This window comes from Vombatus ursinus, unplaced genomic scaffold, assembly GCF_900497805.2.
Source record: "Vombatus ursinus unplaced genomic scaffold, bare-nosed wombat genome assembly UNPS02014792.1, whole genome shotgun sequence".
NCBI lineage: Eukaryota > Metazoa > Chordata > Mammalia > Diprotodontia > Vombatidae > Vombatus > Vombatus ursinus.
In genome coordinates this window covers 3,352,982-3,371,339 of record NW_020954570.1, presented here as the reverse complement: position 1 = coordinate 3,371,339, position 18,358 = coordinate 3,352,982, and the positions used below count along the sequence as shown (strand labels likewise).

At 34.6% G+C, this 18,358-nt stretch overlaps 1 pseudogene; it reads right to left on the bottom strand.

Moving 5' to 3' along the window:
- Positions 1 to 17,276: 17,276 nt before the first annotated feature.
- On the bottom strand, positions 17,277 to 18,158 carry LOC114048364 (annotated as a pseudogene).
- Positions 18,159 to 18,358: the final 200 nt, after the last annotated feature.

Here is an 18,358-nt window from a genome sequence, read left to right as displayed (position 1 = left end):
CACCAAGAAAACACAGGTGCTCTATCAGCCTGCACTACACCATCCATATGTGAAACCATTGGTTACAGCAAATACGGAAGTTTTGAATGCTGTGGATAAGTTCACTTACCTTGGTAGTGTACTTTCCAGGGATGTACACATTGATAATGAGGTTGATGCAAACATTGCCAGAGCTAGCTCAGTGTTTGGGAGGCTCTGAAGGAAAGTATAGGAGAGAAGAGGTATTAAACTGACTACCAAACTGAATGTCTACATAGCCATTGTGCTGACCTCATTGTTGTATGCCTGTGAAACCTGGACAGTATACTAGCACCATGCCAGGAAATTAAATTGCTTCCATTTGAATTATCTTAGGAAGATTCTGAAGATCACCTGGCAAGTTAAGATAACAGACACCAAAAGCCTTTCTCTAAATTACCAGCCATTCACATTCTGTTTCAGAGTGGGTGATTCCAATGGGCTGGCCATATTGTTTGAATGCAAAATGTACATTTGCCAAAAAGACTATTTTATGGAGAATTCACACAAAGCAAGTGTTCAAATGGTGGTCAGAAGAAGCGATACAAGTACACTCTCAAGGTCTCTCTTAAGAATTTGGGAATTGATTATGTGACATGGGAGACACTGGCACAGGACTGTCACTCAACATGGTATGCCCATATCAGAGAAGGTGCTGTGCTCGGTGAGCAAAGCAGAATTGAAACAGCTCAAAGGAAATTCCAGATATACAAATTTAGAGAATGACTCTAATTGTTCATACAGACTATTTGTGCCTGAACCATGGGTAGAGCATTCTGAGCTCACATTGGTCTGATCAGCCACAGCCGGATGCACAGAAACTTGATGCTAGCATAGGGGTGTCATTTTGATCCTCTTCAAGAATGAAGGACAACAATCAAGACCAAGACCAAACAGTACAATAAACTCTAGGTGGACCTAAACATAAAAGGTAACAACATTTTGAAAATTATGGGAGAATGGATTGAGGTGCTTTTCACAAGAGTTAGTTAGTAGGCTGAGAATGCTAAATCAAATAAGGAATAAATGTACTTCTATTGAAAGTTGATGTTATTAGTCCTAGAAGGAAGAAAGGGAGAGATTCTCTCTATCATCTGTTTTGTGGTACTCTACTCTATAGTTACAATCGAAAAACTTTGGAGAGAAAAGGCCAATTCAGTTCTCACATGAATAATATAAACCTTGGGGAGGAGAAATGGAGAGTATCATCAGAAACTAGTCACTATGAACCCCAACTTATAGGGATCCCTTGGCAATAAAGTTCAGGGCCTCATGTATTCAGACCTTGTAATTCTTTTTCCCAAGATTGTCAATTGATTTTTTTCAACAGATTAAAGTATTCTACACAGGCACTTTCATAGATATTCCCAACTCTTTGATACTTCTCTGGAGAATCCAGGGAAGTTCAAATATTGTCCTATCCTTGGTTACACACCCATCCCAATCCCCCCAGATTGAATTCAGAGTCTTAGAAAAGTTTGTGAAGATTTGTTTTTCAAAATTTTCAAAATTAACATTTCCTTAGGGGCAGCTAGGTGGTGTAATTGATAGAATACCAGACTTGCAGTCAGGAAGAAATTAGTTAAAAATCTGACCTCAGACACTGACTAATTGTGTGAACCTGTAAAAATCAATTAATCTCTCTTTGTTTTAGTATCCTCAAATATAATATGGAAATTATACTATCTTCTACTTCCTGGGGTTGTTTTGAAGATTAAATGAGATAATATTTGTACAGTACTTAGCACAATGCCTGACACAGAGTAGAAGGTTAGTAAATATTGATGCTTTTTCTTTTCTTCCTTCTTCCTCCTTTCCTGCCTTCCTTTTTATTTCCTATTTTCCATCTTTGAAGGTCCAGAATTACAATAGTTGGTGAAACTGAATATTATTACACTAACCCTCTTTTGTCAACATATAGTTATACAAATTTAACTATCACAACAAACACATTTCATAAATCTTTTATAACTTACTTCCTGTATTAGTTTTCAAGGGCCTATCCAACCCAAAATAAATTGTAAAAAAAGGGCATTAATCAGTGTCTAGAGAGGGTAACTAGGCTGGTGAATGGCCTTGAGTGCATAGACATACATCTATATTAATTCATATGAGGATCCTTTGGGCATGTATAGCCTCAAGAAGGGAAATGCCAGGGGAGCATTATGACTGATGTAAAATACACAAAGAGTTTTCATGAATATCATGGGTTGGTATTATTCTGGTCAGAATCATAGTGTAGAAATAGGAGCAATGATATGCAATTGAAAAGAGATGAATTTACACTTGGTGTCATGAAAAACTTACCGATAATTAAGGCTCTTCAAAGCTGAAATAAGTTTTCTTGAGAGGTGATGTTTTACACTGTTTCAGAGTTTTTCAAGGAAATCTGATCAGTCATTGGTCAGACATGCTATAGTAGAGATTCCCTTCATGTATAGATTGTACTAGATGGCCATAGATGTCGCTTCTAACTCTCAAGCTATGAGATTTTATTAAAAGAAAAAAGATGTAAAATGAAAAACTAGGAAGAAATGAAGAAAGGAAGAACATTTTTAAAGCATTTTTCCTTGTGACTTCTAGGTAGGAACAAAATCAAAAGGGTAAAAAATTATTTATAGGATCATCCACTAGACTTGTCCCCAATCCATGTGATCCCAAGGTCCTTGGGGGAAGGAGAGAATTTTGGAATACAGTTGACATGTGAACATTTTCACTTATGTCTAGCATGTAATGTGCATTTTATGTACTATGTTCATATATACTACAAACATATAACACATATTCACATTGTGTATACATATGTTCATATACTATGTGTTTATACATATATACATGAGGGAAGTTGTTTCATTGTTAAAGGGAACTAAACATGAGGGAATTCCCTCACCTTATGAAGATTGGCTCATTCTTTGCAACTTAAAGTTTTAGCTGTTCATGGCACCACAGAGGTTAAGTGATTTACCCAAACTTACACAATGAGTATGTGTATCAGAAGTGGGACTTGAACTAAGAAGGATAAGGCTCACTCTTTTTTGTTGTTGTTATTGGTGAAGCAACTGGGGTTAAGTGACTTGCCCAGGGTAACACAAGTAGTAAGTGTCAAGTGTGTGAGGCCAGATTGGAACTCAGGTCGTCCTGACTTCAGGGCCCATGCTTTCTTCACTGAACCACCCAGATGCCCCAAGACTCACTCTTTATGTACTACAGTGCCACACTTTCTGCCTCTCTATCTCTCCCTATCTCAATCTCTCTCTTTCTCTCTCTGCCTCTTCCTCTCCCTCTCTCTGAATATATATATATATATATATATATATATACATATATATAATATACATATATATGCACATACATACATATATTCACAATGTAGCATTTCATTATATATAATGTATATGACACATAATGTATAGTCACAAATCTTCATATATACTATATGCATATGCATGTGTAGTACATGTGACAAATATTACACATATAATAAACCTATGCAAAGATCTATTCACATAAATGCCATTTTTAAAGTGAGGAGTCTATTTAATTGGTCTTATGGAAGGAATCCTTTTAATTTCCCAGTTGACAAATTTTCTTATGCACATCATTTTTTCTGGTATATAGAACAGATGTTTTGTCTTTTTTAAGTTTGCTTATAAGCTAATATATGTAGAGAATATATAATATTCTCTACATATATAAGCATATAATATATGCTTATAAGCTAGATATGTAGAGAACACATAAAAAGATACATCTTTCAAACCAATTTTGTCTTACCATATCATATTTGAAGACTATGTTAAGAAAGAGAACATTTTGTACAGGCTTCATAATGTTAACAAACTGTTGACTTAGCTCCAATAAGCAAGGGATTTATTGAAAGTGACTTGTGCAGTCAATATTTGGAATGAAACAACTACTTTCATCTTGTCCAATTTTTACATTACTCTTCATTTTCTGTGAGAACTACATAACTGAAACACTTTCAGTAAAACACTTCCTTGTAAAATGATCAGTTTTATCTGTCACCAGACAGGAATGCATTTGTGAGGCTATACTGCAGTGATCTGCATTCTTCATTTTCTTTTAATTCAGTCACTGAAACCTTAATGATAGAGACCATTTCAGGAAGTACCATAAATTACAATAGGGATCTCATTCCAGAGTGAAGGATGAGTTCTATTCTCTGTTATTTAGAGGTCAGCAATCATTTGTAAACCTCTTTGTGTGAACAAATAGTACAGTAACTTTCACATGCTCCTTCCATTTTTCTCAAGGCTGCAGCTTTATGACTCTTTGTAGACCTTGGTTATAATAACTTTGTATGTTTGATGTTGGCAGCCCTAGGACAATCTTGACTCAATAATTTTCTCTCTATCCACGTTGATAAATTTAATTATATATAATCCTGGCTCTTGTAAGGAATTCAAAACAGGAGATATTGGGTGAGAAAACATTTTTTTTTATCTTATAATAGACACGAGTTGATTTTTTCAACAAAATGAGCTTAAACTAGTAGCCTTTCCTTCACTCACAACTAAATAAAATCTCTTATGTGAAAATAATAAATATAACTATTTTCAATTTAAATACATACATATACATATATACATACGGACATATATTCATCTTCCAGACAAACGTTGTTGTTCCCAAAAATGATCACAAAAATTGCATTGTATCATCACCAAAATCTTTTTAATTAGGGTTCAAAATCTGTTTTAATCTTTCATCCAAAATTTAGTCAGATAACACAAATTCCTGAAGAGTTCACTTTGTAGCTTCATCTACAGTAATAGAAAGATTGTCCACATGGGGTTAAGAAGCCATAATCAGAAGTCAGGAGGACCTGGGTTCAAATCTGGCCTCAGACACATAACATTCGCTAGCTGTGTGTGACTCTTGGCAAGTCACTTAACCTCAATTGCCTCACCAAAAAAAGAAAAAAGCTGTAACTTGGAGGAGTCAAAAATCACTAAGTATTAGTGAAGAGGATTTTAAAACAAACATTGTTTCCTTCAATAATGAATATGTGGGAAACTACTCTATTTAAGTAACTAAGTCACTGTGTTGCAATAGATAGAGAGAGAGCCTCAGGGTAAGAAAAACCTGGATTCAAGTCCTGACTAATACATATTGGTTCTGTGACCCATAGGTAACTATTGAACTTTTCAGTGTCCTAAGCAATTTAAATTCTATAGGCCCCAGAACAATTGCTGGTCTTCATGAGTCAAGGGAGTTGACCTTCCTTCCCACCCCCAGGATTTCTCTATATCAATGAAATCATAAAGGTAGCCAAGAAGAAAAAAATTATTATAGATTCATGTGGGGAAGTAATTTAGGTGCTGAATTAAATATATGTATGTATTATATTATAATTATTCTATTATGTTATATATAGTCTTCTGAGAATTTCTTTTTCATCTTAGGCTTATATTTTGTCAGAAATATATATGTTAGTGTGTATGTATACACATTTGCATTAATGTTAGAAAATACTATTTAATATTTCATAAAGAGACATTATGGAATAATAGATAGAAAGCCAATCTTTTAGTCAGGATGATCTTCATTCAAATCTTTTGTGACCATGGGCAACTTACCTAACTTCTCGGTGTTCCAGGAAGTTCTCTAAAATTATAAATTATAAATTTAATCTGCATCAAAGAAAGGAGTTTTTACACTAGAAGTTTCATATACTAATGAAATCACAAGTACAAACCAAAAAAAATCATATTCCAAATAAGTATTTTTTTCTATTAAGGTTAAAAAGGGAATGGAGGCCATATATAACAATGTTATTTAAAAAAACCACACATTTATATAGCATTTACATGCCAGACATTATACTAAGTGCTTTACAAATATTATGTCATCTGATTTTCACAACTCTTTGAAGTAGGTGTTATTATTATGTCCATTTGTACCATTTAGAAAACTGAGGTAGACAGAGATTAAATGACTTGCCCTGAGTTACACAATTAATACCTATTTAAGGTCTTATTTGAACTCAGGTCTTCCTAAAATCAGGCTCAGCACACTATCCACTGTACCACGAGCTGCCAATAGATAAATATTTTGGACAACTTCTGTATCTCCTTTAGTTGTTCAAGAACTTTAAACAAAAATAAATTTCTCATGAGTGACAAAAATAACTGTTTTTGTCTTGGTCTGACTTGAAAAGCATCTTCTGATAGATTCTTTGTTGACCTCAACATGCTTTTCTGGTTAAAATACAGATTTCTATGAGACAGCTAGGTGGCACAGAGGATAGAGGCCGGATATTAGGAAGACATCTTCTTGAGTTCAAGCCTGACTGTAGATTATTACTAGCTGTGTGACCCTGGGCAAGTCATTTCACCCTGTTTGTCTCAGTTTCCTCATCTGCAAAATGGACTGGAGAAGGAAAGGGCAAGCCACTCCAATATCTTTGCCAAGAAAACCCTAAGTGGGATCACAAAGAGGTGGACATGACTAAAAATAACTAAAAAACAACAACTTGAGACAAGAAAGAAAACCAATCACAAATCAAACATAAAGATATCTTTGACATGAAGATTTTGTGCTTTTCAATGCAAACATCCCATCAAATGAATGTATATTAAGATTTCTAAACTAATGTATACTTTTTTTAATTGCAAGCTATGGCAGATTGAAAATATCATATTAAATGCCATCAGAAGTGAAATATTGTATGATGGAGATCATCTCAATAATACTCTAACATTTTCATCTATACCACCAAATCCATCCATTTGGACTTCCTGCATATTTCAAGTTGTAAGAGAGAAATAGCCAATGAGGGTCCAACTCTCATGAAGATGCATAATGTGAATCATCTGATCCAGTCCTCCATGCAGACTCCTGAACATGTACAGGTATTCTTTTTCTGTTGCTTCTTCTTAACCTTGTGGTGAAAAGAGTTTTGTTTTGTTTTGTTTTTTTGCCTAATTTATGAACTGGAACTGAGCATGCAGACAAAAGCTTATAGCACTTATTATTCCTTTCCTAGAAAGAAAGCAGGCAGGAAAGTGTACAAGAAGATATAGCAAGAACAGAAGTTAACAAAGCATTTTTCCCCAAATGGGATAAAATATTCCCTATATCATGTTTATTTTGTGGGCTCAAATTCAAATTTGACAAACTCTCATAAGGAATAGAGGGGCAAAAGTAAGCATTTTCATAGTACCTAGTATGATCCAACACTATAATAAGTATCTCTTGTAAATATCAATCCATTCTCAGTAAACATCCCTTTGTGAAATGCTTATTGATGCTTATTGGCTAAACGATAGTAGGTGCTAGTCAATGGTGATGATATTGAAAAGATAACTGATGACCAGTATTGAAAAGAGCACATCAGGAGTACATAAATGACCCAATGGTTTATATCTGCAGCCTATATTGGAATCTATCTCTTATTGCAACTAAACTGATAGCATTTTAGAAAGATACCCCATGCATTCTAGTCTTTAGAATTCTTCAATGAAAATGCAGTTTTGCTTTGTACACCTTATTTGTCAGTGAAACTAACCATTGACATTAGAGCTCCACATTCTATGGCAAGTCTTGCTCTGGAACTCAACTTTTCAGTGATATTAGAAGTTGAGATAAAGATCTCCATTCCTTATAAAGGTTACACTAGCAATTTATCAGGAAAAAAAGTGGAAGCAACTTCTCTCCCCACTATGACACAACATGAATTAAAAGAATACTTTAATGTTGATTCAGTAAAAACTGCAGATGTCATAAAAATATATACCATTTATATATTCTGCTTAGTTTGCTGCATATGTTTAATGCTTCTCCATAACAGTGCCAAATAATTTGAAATGTTAATATAAAAAGAATATGAAACAAGTAAAGACTTGTCTAAGTAAAGACTTTAATCTGGAGGGTAGTTTAAGAGCATTATTCTCACTGATTAATAAAATGTGACTCTCTGAAGACTCACATTGTTCTTCTGTAAAATATAACAATGTTTTGAATCCAGTAACTAAATCATCTTTAAAAGGATTCCTATGGGTAGAACCATTTAACTTAAAAAAAAAAGACTCCACAATAGAATTTTAAGGTTAACATAATTATTTTTTAATTAATCTCTTCTTGATACCTAAATTAGCTATATTGTAAAAAAATAGAAAGGGGGCAGAGCCAAGATGACAGAGTAAAAGCAGTGACTTGCTTGAGCTCTCCCCCAAACCTCTCCAAATAATTGTAAAAAATGACTCTAAAAAATTCTAGAGCAGCAGAACCCACAAAAAGACAGAGTGAAACAAATTTCCAGCCCAAGACAACCTGAATGGTTGATTAGAAAAGTCTATCACAATGGGCTGGGAGAGAACCACATTTCAGTGTGGATGTAAAGGCAAAGACCAGGCCTCAGCAAACCTGAAGGAGGCCTCAAGGGACTGAATCACAGGCAGTTGTGACAATTTCCAGACTTCTCAACCCACAAATGCCAAGACAATATAGAAGGCCAGTAGGAAAAGTCTGTGACTGTGGTGAGAGAGAACATTGGTCCCAGGCCCAGACCCCACTGAGCCCACCTGGGTGGTGGCTGCTTTTGGAGCTCCTGGACCACAGACTGAGGGGAAATCAAGTGACTGGTCAGATGGGAATTGAAGGGATCTCTTTGCTGGCGCTAAGGCAGGATCCTCTTGCTTTGCCTTTGCTTGGATCTGGGCCACAGTTCTGGGTGGCAATCCTGGGGCAAGGAGAAGTGCTGGCATGGTGGAGCTTGTAGTGGTGGCAGAGAGAGAATTCTCCTCACAGTTCCAAGGCAGAAAAGCGTGCTTGTGGTCACCCATACACTAGAATACAGGCCAGGAAAGGAGTAAACACCTCGCCCTTGATCATAGCACCTTGGAAGAACTGAAAATTTACAATTCCCTAGAAATATCTCTGAAAATAGCTGCACAAAACCCCCAAAGCTTGGGACAGTACATTCTCCACACTGGAAGCAGACACCTACCTTAACAAAGAGTTGAAAACTCAAGTAACTGGCTGGGATCATGACTAAACTGTGCAAAAAAAAAAAGTCAGATCATAGAAGCTTTCTTTGGTGACAAAGAAGATCAAAACGTACAACCAGGAGAAGACAACAAAATCAAAGCTCCTACATCCAAAGCCTCCAAGAAAAATATAAATCAGTCCCAGGCCATGGAAGAGCTCAAAAAGGATTTTGAGAAACAAGTAAGAGAAGTAGAGGGAAAACTGGGAAGAGAAAAGAGAGTGATGCAAAAAAATCATGATAAACAAGTCAACAGCTTGCTAAAGGAGACCCAAAAAATACTGAAGAAAATAACACCTTAAAAATAAACTAACCCAAATGGCAAAAGAGGTCCAAAAAGCCAATGAGGAGAAGAATGCCCTAAAAAGCAAAATTGGCCAAATGGAAAAGGAAGTCCAAAAGCTTATTGAAGAAAATACTTCCTTAAAAATTAGAATGGAGCAATTGGAAGCTAGTGAGTATATGAAAAATCAAGACACTGTAAAACAAATCCAAAAAGATGAAAAAAAAATAGAAGACAATGTGAAATATCTCATTGGAAAAACAACTGACTTGAAAAATAGATCCAGGAGAAATAATTTAAAAACTATTGGACTACCTGAAAGCCATGATCAAAAACGGAGCCTAGACATCGTCTTTCAAGACATTATCAAGGAAAACTGCCCTGATACTTTAGAAACAGAGGACAAAATAGAAATTGAAAGAATCCACCAATCACCTCCTGAAAGAGATCCCCAAGGGAAAACTCCTAGGGATATTGTAACCAAATTCCAGAGTTCCCAGGTGAAGGAGAAAATATTGCAATTAGCCAGAAAGTAACAATTCAAGTATTGTGGAAACATAATCAGGATAACACAGGATTTAGCAGCTTCTGCATTAAGGAACCAGAGGGCTTTGAATATGATATTCTGGAGGGCAAAGGAGATAGGATTACAACCAAGAATCACCTACCCAGCAAAACTGAGTATAATCCTTCAGAGGAAAAAATTGACATTCAGTGAAATAGAGGACTTTCAAGCAATCTTGATGAAAAGACTAGAGCAGAATAGAAAATTTGACCTTCAAATACAAGCCTGAAGAGAAGCATGAAAACGTAAATATGAAAGAGAAATCATAAGGGAATTATTAAGGTTGAACTGTTTATATTCCTACATAGAAAGATGTTATTTGTAACTCATGAGACCTTTGTTAGTATTTGTGTAGTTGGAGGGAAAAAAAATTATATGTATGGATAGATTGATAGATAGAAGGCACAGAGTGAGTTGAAGATGAATGGGTAATATCTGAAGAGGAAAATTAAGGGGTGAGAAAGGATTACATTGGGAGAAGTAGAAAGGGGGAGATAAAATGGGGTAAATTGTCTCACATAAAACAGATAAGAAAAGGCTTTTACAGTGGAGGGGAAGTGGGGAAAGGGAAGAGGGCATGAATGAATCTTATTCTCATTGAATTTGGCTTAAGGAGAGAATAACATACACAGTCAATTGAGTATGGAAAACTATCTTACCCTACAGGAAAATTGGGGAGGGCAGATTGGGGAAGGGAGTAATCAGAAGCAAACACTTCTGAAGAAGGACATGGTCAAAAGAGAGAATAGAATAAATGGGGGGCAGGATAGGAGGAAAGGAAATATAGTTACTTTTCCACAACATGACTACTACAGAAATGTTTTGCATGACTACACAAGTATAACCTGTATCGAGTTGCTTGCCTTCTCAAAGAGGGTGGGTGGGGAGGTAGTGAGGGGGATAATTTGGAGCCCAATGTTTTAAAAACAAATGTTAAATATTGTTTTCACATGCAAATGGGAAATAAGATATACAGGCAATGGGGTGTAGAAATCTATCCTGCCCTATAGGAAAATAAAGAGGAAGGGGATAAGAGAAGGGGGGGTAGAAGGGAGGGCAGATTAGGGGAAAGGGTGTTCAGAATGCACACTGTCTTGGGGTGGGGGGAGGGATGAGATTGGGAGAAAACTTGGAACTCAAAATCTGATGGAAGTGAATGTTGAAAACTCAAAATAAATAAATTAATAAATCTTTAAAAAAAGAAAAAAATAGTGTTCATATACATTGTTCTTCTCTTCAATTTCTCCTTCAAAGATCACAAGGATGGGATTGTTTTTGAAAGAAAATTGTATAAATACTAGATGGTGAATGATACACTTTCTCTAAACATACCCCCCCAAAAGAATTATGAAAGGCTCAAAAAAATGAAACCTGAATCCACATAATAGAGAACATAAAAAAAGAAAGAAAGAAATCATTATAACTAACACCAGAGACTTCCTAAAAGAGCTTACTCAGAATTCTTCTCCACTCTTCCTCACATTCTGAGGAGAGAACAGAAATGAAAATTCCTAAAACTAGAAAAATGGATGAGTAGTTATTCCAAAAAGAGATTACAAATCTATTTTGGTGACTTTTTTTAAAAAGACAGAGGAAACTAATGTCAAATGAAACCAACTCTTGAGGAATCTCAACAGAATATAAGAATAAAGAGAAATTCTATAAATATTCAAAAAGAAAAAAATGAAATATCATAAATTAAAAATATGAATATGTCAAATTTTAGATCTAATTTATAATTTAAAAACTTAATTAACATATAAGAAAAAAACTAGTGAATCCATGGTGGAAAGTTTCTTCAAGGAAGCAAGAGAAAGATTAATGTATTTGATTACAACAATACCAAAAGAGAGGAAAATATGGCAGAAGAGAAGTAAAGAAAAACATCATTAAAGGAACACATCATTTCTCCAAAAGCCAAAATTATTGAGTTTGAATGAAGAATGAGAAAAGGCTACTTAGAAATTATGTCTCTTAGAAGAGTATGAAAATAAACTTCAAAAAAAATATATTAACACTCTCATTCAGGAAATAGTATAAGAAAATTACCCAGGATTTTCAGATATTATAAATAATTCTATCAAAATGATTCACAAAGAGGTAGAGACAAGATGATGGAGAAAAGGCAGGAAGCTGCCTGAGCTCTCTCAAGTTTCCCTTGAAAAAAACTTTAAATGAAGCTTCAAAATGAATTCTAGAGCAACAGAACTCAAAAAAAGGATGGACTGAAACAATTTTCCAGCACAAGATAAATTAGAAGGTATGCAGCAAAGGTCTTGGGTAAAAGGGAAGTGCAGCCCAGTGCAGGCAGTATTTGAGCAAGCCAGTGGGAGGCTCCTAGCCCCAGCAGAGGTCACCATGGACCTGACTCAGCATACTAGTGGCATAGAGAGTTCTCCAGCCCCAGTGAAGCAGGTGAATGACAAATCCAGGGACTGTGATAGAAAGTCAGTGACCAGGTCACTGGTCTCAGTGAAAGAAACTTGGGAAAGTGCTCCCTAAACTCCAGGGACAGAATTCAACTCTAAAAGTCAAGAAATAGGCTGGAAAATGAACAAAACAAACAAACAAACAAAAAAAAGTGTCCTGACCATAGAAAGCTACTATGGCAACAGGGAAGACCAAAACACAGACTTAGAAGAGGACAACAATGTCAAAACACCTACATTCAAAACCTCAAAAGGAAATATAAATTGCTCTCAAGCCCAAAAAGTCTTCCTGGAAGAGCTCAAAAAGGATTTAAAAAATAAAATGAGAGAGGTAGAAGACAAATTTAAAAAATAAATTAATGATGCAAAAAAAAATCATGTACAAAGAGTTAACAGTTTGAAAAAAGAAAACAACTCCTTAAAAGGTAGAATTGGTTGATTGGAAAAGGAAGTACAAAAGCTAACTGAAAATAATGTCTTAAAATCAGAATTAGGCAACTGGAAGTTAATGACTCTATGAGACATCAAAAATCAAATAAAATCAAAAGAAAAAAATAGAAGAAAATGTAAAATACTTACTTGGAAAAAAAACAAACCTGGAAATAGTTCCTGGAGAGATAATTTAAGAATTATTGGACTACCTGAAAGCCATGACCAGAAAAAAGAGCCTGGACAGCATCTTTTAAGAAATTATCAAGCCAGATAATCAATAAATCCATCTTAGAGAAGACATTGCTTTAAACTTCAAGATAAAGTGTTTATTTAACAAATCCAATGACTAACAACAAATTCTGTACAAAGTAGACAAGAGAAAGAGTCCATTTTCTTTTTTCATTTTTTCAAAAAGCTGGCACAATTTATTTTTTATCCTGGGAGGTCTTACTTTTTGATTTCTTGAAATATAGCTCCAAAAAGATAAACTTTTAAAAGATCATTGTGTTTTAAATTGACCTACTTTACTCAACCTTAAAACCAAAATCACTTTGGCTTTCATTGGAGAGCCAAAAATAACCAGAATCCAAGCTTCTTTGGCTCATTGTTTAGATCTTGTTGCTTAGAATGAGTGTAAATAGTAACTATTGCTGTTTTGGCCAGAAACTCTGAGTGTCCTCCCCTGTCATATTGATATCTCTCTGATGGTAAATTGAGCCATCTTTCATCTCAACTCTCATCTAGCCCTTAGTCATTGAAGCTTAGTAGATGTGGCATCTGAGGAATTGACACCTGGCAAAGACCTTAATTTATAAAGGCCAAGGTCACCAATTGTATCCTGGGCCATTGACAGTCTTCTTGCCATTAGACTTTGACAACTCTGGAGGAGAGAGTGAGACTGACAACAACCAGTGAATGAGTTTTTCCTATAAACTTGAATCAATATCTTATAAAGCATGTCCCAAAAGTCTTAGTGTAATTTTAAGCTTTAATTTTAAAACTGCACAGAGACTATTGGGATACCCTAAATATTTTTCACATGAGAAATTTGATTCAATGATTCTTCTAGGTATTTTTCCCTTCTAATTTTAGCTGTATTAGTAAGCAAATTTTTTTCTTTCTTTCTTTCTTGTTGTAGAATAATGAATTCTTAGCCCAGTTGCTCAGATCTTTGGGTTTACCAAACATTATACTGTTGTGTGCATTAGTTTCTGTTTGTAATATTCCTAATCTGTTTCACTGATAAACTTCTAAATTGCTTAATCAGTTTAATTTTTTAATTAATCATTTAATTGTTTAATCATTTTAATTGTTACTACCTTGTAGTATACTATGAGATCTGGCACTACTAGGCCTCCTTCCCTTTCGTTTGTTTTCATGATTTCTCTTGATATTCTTGAAATTTTGTTCCTCCAGATGAATAGCATTATTTTTTCTACTGCCATAAAGCAATACTTTGATAGTTTAAATGGTATTGCACTGAATAAGTAAATGAAGAGATTGCCATTTTTGTTGTATTGTCTTAGCCTACCTATAAATAATTAATATTGGTACAGTTATTAAGATCTATCTTAATTTGAATGAGGAACGTTTTATAGAAGTATTCATATAGTTTCTGTGTGTGATCAGCAGGCAAATTCCCAAGTATTTCATAAATTCTTTAGGCATTTTAAATGAAAATTTTAATTCTATCTTTTTTCCTTGGGATTTGTTGGTAATATATGTAAATCGTGATGATTTATGTGGATTTATACCCTAAAATTTTGTTGAAATTATTAATTGTTCTAATTAATGGTATTTGACTCTCTTGTATTCTCTAAGAAAACCAACATCACCTGAAAAAGTGGTATTTCATTTCCTCTTTATGTTTTTTTCCTTAATCTATTTTTTCTTGCCTTATTGCTATCATTAATATTTCTAGTACTGTATCAAATGCTAGTAGTGAGAATGGTCAACTTTGCTTGGTCCTTGATGTTATTGGAAAAGTTCTTAATTTATTTTCCTTATATAGTATATTCACTTTGTGCTTTAGGTAGATATTATTACTACATTAAGGGAAAATTAATCAACTTCTGTGTTTTATAGTGTTTTAAACAATAATAGGTTTCAAAACTTGTTAAAAGCTTTTGGTAAGGAATCTCTTAATAAAATCTTATAATTATTATTGCTATTATTAATAATAAATTATGTCAATAGTTTTACTATTATTAAATGAATACTATATTCCTGATACACGTCCAATGTGGTGATAGTGTATAATCTTTGTAATATTTTGCTTTAATTTCCTTATGTAGTATATAAATAGCTTTTCCCTTTTTTGACTCTCATGAACTCTATATCCAGTTCATAATTGTATCATAGAAAGAATATGGTAAGTCACCTTCTTTTCCTACTTTTTTCAAATACTTTTTTTGGAATATTGGAATTAGCTGTTTTTTAAACACTTGATAGGACTTTGCTTGAATTTTAAATCCTTGGTCCTTTTTTTTAGGGGAGCAGCTTATTTGTGGATTGTTAATTTTTTTATTTATTGTTATATTCAATTTTTTCTTATTTTATGATCTTTTAATCTACACATCCTCTATAAATTTTGTTAAATATGCATTTATTTCATTAGTTTGTCAATTTTAGAGCAAATAATGACACAATTTAATTTTAATAATTTGCATTATTCCTTTATTGTGGAAACTTTTTTCTATTTTTGATACTGATAATTCAATTTTCATCTTAAAAATTAGATAATGGTTGATCTATTTACAACTAGGATATATTTTTATATATTAAGTCAATGTACTTTTTTACCTTCATTTTTCATAATCTCTTCTTTGTTTTTTAGGATTTCTATTTCATTGTTTAATTGGGTTATAAGTGTGTTGTTTTTGCATGTTATTTTTTTTATTTGCATATTCTATTTGTCGATGCTTTCTTTCTTATTTGTTTCTTTTTTTGAAGAAAGTGTTTAGAGATATGTAATTTATCCCAAAAAATGCTTTAGCAATAAATTTTGATATGTTGTCTAATTATCGCCATTACCTTTAATGTCTTTATAATCTTTATGCTTTGTACTTTAAGCCACCAATTTTTAGTCATTTTTTTGTTTCTAATTAATTTCTATCTGCAGTTGCCCTTTATTGAATATAACTATCATTGTATTATGCTCAAACAAAATAATAATTTTGGGTTTTAGTTTTTTAGGATGTCATATAATAATGCACAGCTAAGTTATACATAAAATCCTGTTGATATTCAATAATTGCCAGTAGTCTATTAATTTTAATTTTTCTAAAATCCTATTCAAATCATCAAATTCTTTCTTGTTCCCTTTTTGTTAGATTTGTCTACATCTGAATGGAAGACACCTTCCTCCATTATATTTTACTGCTTATTTCTATACTGTCTATAATTTAGTGTCTATAGTAATTTCTAGTTTGCTAAATATTTATCCTTATAACTTCTTTAATTTTACATTTAAGTACTTAGGTGCCATACTTTTCAGCACATATGTGTTTAGTATTAATAGTAATTCATTGATAATTAATGATAGTACATTTTAGCATAATATAGTCTTCTTGTTCGGACAGGTATGTGGTGCAGTGGATAGAGTGCTGGGCTTGGAATCAGGAAGATCTGAGTTTAAATGTGGCCTCAGATAATTACTAAGTGTGTGATCCCAGGCAAATTACTTAACCCTGTTTGCCTAAGTTTCTCATGTGTAAAAAGAGGTGGAGAAGGAAATGGCAAACCACTCCAGTACTTTTGGTAAGAAAACCCCAATGGGGTCACAAAGAGTCGTACATAACTGAAGTGATCAAACAGCAACAAAGTTTTCCTGTTTAACTCTTTTCCTGTTGTTTTATCTGATATCAGATTTCCTACATTTGCCATTGTACTTCAGTTGAAGGATAATAAAATTTGCTCTGGTCCTTTTAACTCTCTAAAGTCTTTATTTTTCAGATGTACTTCTTGTAAAAAAAAATTAGATTGTGCTTTCTCATTCGCTAGAGTATCCTATTCCTTTTGATTAATTAATATACACATTCATATTCACAATCATAATCATTAATTTTGCTTCTATCTATTCTCTTATTTCTCTATCCCCCACCTTTTTTTAAACAAATAATCAGAGGGTAGGCAGAGAGGGGTGTACTCAGCTTTAGTGCTCTAGGTTTAATGCAACCTATTTCCACTTCCCTGGTCCACTTCTCTTCCCTTCATCCAGAGATCAACTCACAGGTTTTTACATTTTTATTTTACAAGATCTTTTTTGGATTTCACCCCCCATAGTTAGCATTTGTTTTGGAACGCATATCTAAGCTTTTAACAATTGTTCTGGACAGTGAAAAGACCACTATATTTCTAATCGGAAGTCCTGAGTTCAAACACTATCTCTGCTACTTACTGCCAATATGGTGTAACCAAAATAACTTCCCCTCTCTAGATTTCAATTTCATTATTTGTAAAAATAAATGCTTTACTAAATGATATCTAAGCTTGCTTCTTTTTTTTTAAAGCAGGCATAGTTCAATTTATAAAAAAAATCTATGTGGTTGCCACAGCAGCTGCCTGGGTCCTCTGGACAGACACTCAAGTGTTAGTATTCACAAGATGGTCAGTGAATTCCTGATAGGGAGACTTAGCGAACACAGTCTCCTTCCACAGGTCTGGGGTTAGATAGCTGTATGTTTTGGAGATGGCATCAAAGGTAGCTTTAGCAAAGTTGCCCAGAGTGGCAGTACAGCCCCTTGCATATGTGTAGCAGTCATCAATTCCAGCCATCATGAGGAGTTTCTTAGGCACAGGAGCTGAGAAGATGCCAGTACCTCTAGGGGCAGGGATCAGGTGCAGCAGGACCGATCTACATCACCCAGTGACCATGCAGGGCACTGTGTGAGGCTTGAAAATCTTGTTCCCCCAGTAGCCATGTCTTACAGGAATGATGGACAGCTTGGCCAGAATGATAGCACCATGAATATCTGGTGCCACTTCCTTGGAGCACTTGACACCCAGGCCTATATGGCCATTGTAGTCACTGATGGCCACAAAAGCCTTGAACCTGGTACGTTGTCCAGCTGTAGTTTGTTTCTGAACTGGCATGATATTCAGAACCTCATCTTTTAATGAAGATCCCAGGAAGAAATCTATGATCTCAGACTCCTTGGCAGGAAGGGAGAAAAGATAGATATCTTCCAAAGACTTGATCTTCATGTCCTTGACTAGCCGGCCCAGTTTAGTGACAGCAACACACTCCTTGCTTTCGACCTTTCCTCTCCAGGCCCCATGGCTACAGCCATAGCCTCAACCATGGCCATGACCTCAACCTCAGCCCCCACTGCCGAAGCCACCATGGAAGCCACCTCGGCCTCCAACTCCAGGGCCCCCAGAGCCTCCCACTCCTCCTGCAGTACCAGCGTCATCCACCATTTGGTGTTCACTAGAAGTGGAAGCTAAGCTTGCTTCTAATGCCAAATCCTGTGATACAAGAACTATCTTGTTTGTTTGCTTGTTTGTTTGTTTTTTACCTTTGTACTATATACACAAAGCCTAAAGGAAAGAGGAACTTAATGCTTTTTCTTGATTTATAAGCTTCAATCTGTGTTGTTTTGGAGATGAAGTCCAGATCA